Source organism: Monodelphis domestica, chromosome 2, assembly GCF_027887165.1.
Source record: "Monodelphis domestica isolate mMonDom1 chromosome 2, mMonDom1.pri, whole genome shotgun sequence".
Taxonomy (NCBI): Eukaryota; Metazoa; Chordata; class Mammalia; order Didelphimorphia; family Didelphidae; genus Monodelphis; species Monodelphis domestica.
In genome coordinates this window covers 217,101,290-217,105,311 of record NC_077228.1, presented here as the reverse complement: position 1 = coordinate 217,105,311, position 4,022 = coordinate 217,101,290, and the positions used below count along the sequence as shown (strand labels likewise).

At 37.2% G+C, this 4,022-nt stretch overlaps 1 non-coding gene across 1 annotated transcript; it reads right to left on the bottom strand.

Annotated features, from left to right (window-relative positions):
- Window positions 1-490: 490 nt before the first annotated feature.
- Window positions 491-612, bottom strand: LOC130457818 (U6atac minor spliceosomal RNA). The gene has a single exon (XR_008917090.1). It is a non-coding gene; the product is annotated as a U6atac minor spliceosomal RNA (small nuclear RNA).
- Between the last annotated feature and the right edge of the window lie 3,410 nt (window positions 613-4,022).

Here is a 4,022-nt window from a genome sequence, read left to right as displayed (position 1 = left end):
TTTACCATCTTTTATATACCTAGCGCTTAGCATAGTGCCTGGTACATAGTAGGCCCTTAATAAGTGTTTAATTGATTGTGATCCTCTAGATAAAACAGAATAAACCATTATAGGCTGTTGAAAGGTTGAAAGGGTCTTCAGAGATCATCTAAACCACCTAATTTTATAGCTGAGGAGATTAAGACGTGGAGAAAAGAAATTGCTTATTTGTTCATCACTTTCTCAGGCTCCCCAGGAAGGCTTGACTGAATAAGATTCTATCTTGCCTCCCCAGAGTCTTGGATGTGTGAGTCTAGTAACTAATCATACTATCATAGGATTTTGAGCTGGAAAGTTTAGGGTGAGTCAGTGGCAAAGGAATTCACTAAAACCATTGGTATTCTCACACTGATTTCTAGCTCAGCAACATGAAAAAGGAACATGCCAAAAATCTTTGGCTGTATTTTCCAGTTTTATTACAAATCTTTTTTTAACACTCTTTTTTTACTTTAAAAAATGCTAGATACCAGAGTAGATGGCAATGCCTGGATCATATGTATGTTATAAAGGCCACTAGAATCTTTTCCATTTCTATTAAAGGGAATGCTAACTTTCTCTTCTTTCATACAACACATATTACAATTCTTGGTGAATGAAAAAGTCTACCTATTTTTATTGAAGGGCTACATAGCCTCATAATAATTTCTTCAGGTGCAAGGTACTAGTCTTTTGACCCACTATTCTTTTTCCTGAATTTTAGTTTAGACTTGAGAAGAAAACTGGAATCTAATTGGTGATACCAGTGCAATTCCATTTGTGATTGTTCATCCTTCAATTTGAAGATGATCAATGACATTGCAAAGTGATGTCTTGACTCATGTGTGAAATGGATTTAAGTGAGGCAGAATTTCACAAAATCGTCAGCCTCACACTCTCTTCTAGAACCATCAAAGTCCAGTGGCAAAACAAAAATCAAGATGGCTGGCAGTGGTCTGGAATGAAGTAGGATCCCTTGGCATCCTTGATGTCTGATCAAATTTTAAGCACTCCATAGTGCCCACTTCTGCCACCTTCATGGCATTGGAACAAATTGTCTTCATCTACTCAGTCCCCTGGAGGAGGTCTTTGCATCCTTGTAGGAGATATCTCCCTACCTCACCAATAGATTTGAGGTCTGTCAGTTGCCCTCAGATTAGTTTAGTCCATCCACCAAAACAGTTTACCAGATGTGGCTGCTGTTCATGATATAGTTTCTTGAAGCTATAGGGAAAAGTTGGATTAAAAGTAGACACCAAAGTTGGGTGAGCAGCCCTGAAAATGGCTCAGCAAGCCCTCACACCAGAGGTGTTAGTTTTCCTTGAACACAAGGAGAAAACTGGAGTCTAGCTAATAAAACCAACTAGGAAATTGGATGGCTTTTTCCCCTGTTTTTTTTTTCTAACCAAGAACTTATTTGGAATTAAGAATTATTGTTATTTGCAATGGGGGAATATTAGAAATTTTCACTTTAAGAATCCAGGAAATGAAGGGCTATTCACTTTCAACATTATTATTTGACATAGTTTTAGAAATGCTAACTTGAGCCAAGAAGATAGGGAAAAAATGAAAAGAATAAACATAGAAAATCAAAAGGTTGAAAATATTCAGGGAACCAGTCAATTCATCTATTCTATCTCTTCTATGTCTATCCTATCATCCACTATGTGTTAGATCTTATGCTAGACAGATGCTATAGATTTTGAGACTAAAATAAAAAAATAAAAAAACCACATCTCAGCCCTTGAGGAGCTTACACTTTACCAGGGACATGATATATATTTAGCAGAAATATAAGGTCTACTAGAGTGTACTCTCTCCCATAACAGGCCATGGCTCTGGGCTCACATAGAGCCCAAATTCATTTCAAGGGGTAACCTAACCCCATGGGGAAAGGATTAGGATCTTTATTGTACTCCTTGGTTCATTATTTCTCTATCCTTGGGGAAAACATCATGGGAAATCTCTTATTAGGTTCATATCTTAATATGACCCCCCCCCAAATGGTTTATCAGAATCCCTTCTAGAAAGGTATTCAAAGTAAAGTGAGTTATAAGACAACTATTGATGTTTTCCACCACAAAAGAAATACTTTAAACATGAAAGACTTAGAAACTCCCTGCTGGCCTCCAGACTTGCGTCTCCAACTCCCTTTTAGATATCTTGAACTGACTGTCCCTTAGACATAAACTCAACATGTCCTGAACTGAGCTCATTATACTTCTCCCTCAAAGTCTCCTCTCTTCTAAATTTCCCCATTATTGTCAAAGGTACCATCATCCTTCTAGTCACCCAGGTTCACAACCTAGGTGTCATCCTTGATTCCTTATTAATACATATCCAAACTTTTGCTGAGTCCTATCAATTTTACTTTTGTAAAATCTCTAGTAGATAGTAGATAATTTTCCCTTATCTCCTCTGATAGAGCCCTAAAAGGTTGTATTCAGTACCTTACTTCAACCATTAGTTAATCAGGGGAGTAATGTGTGGGGATGCTGGGGTGGTAAGCAGGTAATTTTACCTTTGTATCTGCAGTCTGTCCGATTATAACCATCCTGAAATCGTGCCTACAATTTTCCAAGGGAGAGTATCGGAATTAAGGAATATTGGGGGATTGTGGGTAAAAAGAGTGCTATAGTTAAATTGGAGATAAACCTATGATTAGATAGTGCAGGGAGGGTGGAATGTGATTCATTTTCCAATCCTCCCATTGATTGATCACATATACCCCTTAAGGTTAATAAGTGGCCTCCAGGAGCATATGGCCCCTCCATTAGAGAGTACTGAGTTAAATGATCTCAAAGACATCTTCTATGATCCTTTTGGCCATCTCTTCAGGTGCTTATAAATTAGTTAGCAAGAGAGAATATTTGCATGGGACAATAAATATTACAGGTCAGTTCCCAAAAGGGTACAATTGTTATTAAATGCTCTAAGAGTTCAAAGCAGAGACAAACTTTGACCATCTTCACTGAAATATCTAAAGGGCAAGTAAGAAATAGAAAGAAAAATAATCAAAAGATTCAGATAATATACAATGCATGAAATAAAATGAGTTGAAAGTAAGCTTGTATGGACCAAAGAAATCATGTCCCCCAATATTCATTAGTATAATATTTTCTGTCTTGAGCCTCTTTGTGCCTACTACACCATGAATATTCATTAATCATCTGAAGATTATCTTCAGGGCTGATGAAATCTTTAATAGGATGTATTTCTTTTTAGCAAATGAAAAAAAATTCATTTACTCACATGTGTGACCTTGGCTCCAGCTGTTAAAAAAAGACCACCACTAGGATTCCTCCTCCCAATTCAAAATCTATAACCTCGTGATCACACCCAACTCTAAACCTATGGCTCCCTAACAGTGACCAGATGAAGAAAGAACAATTTACAAATTTATGAATTGTGCTTAATTTTATACTCATTTTTCCAAAGGTACATGGCATCTTCATACTCACTTTCCTTTCACCAGATCAAGTGACAGCCTCAACCCTGAAGTGTTCTCCGAGCTCCACTGATAACTCATTTGACATTTTTTGCCCTGAACAAAAGAGTGTGTTAAGCAAGAAAATGAGGAAGCTAAGCAAGGGGGGAAAAAAAGGCATATTGTGGCCTATTTTAGTCTTGTACTTCATAAAAATATCTGTATAATAAACCTTTAGAGGACAGCATCTTTGTATTTTTCCCAGGATTCTGAATTATGCAGTGTATCTTGGTCTGTTTCTCATGCTTACACTGTTATACAAACTGAGTGCTGTCATAAAGTGTCATATTTGAAGACATTGGCAAATCACTTAAAACTTGGTCTACTTCAGTTTCCCCAACTATGAAAAGGGGATAATAATAACACCTACCTCCAAGAGTTGTTGTGAAAACCAAATGAGATATTATCTGTAAAGCTCTTAGCAAAGTGCCAGGCACAGAGCTGGATCTTAATAAATGCTTGTTCCCTTTCCCTAGCCTGTTCCCATCTATTAGCCCACATCTGCAGCAGCACATAATTC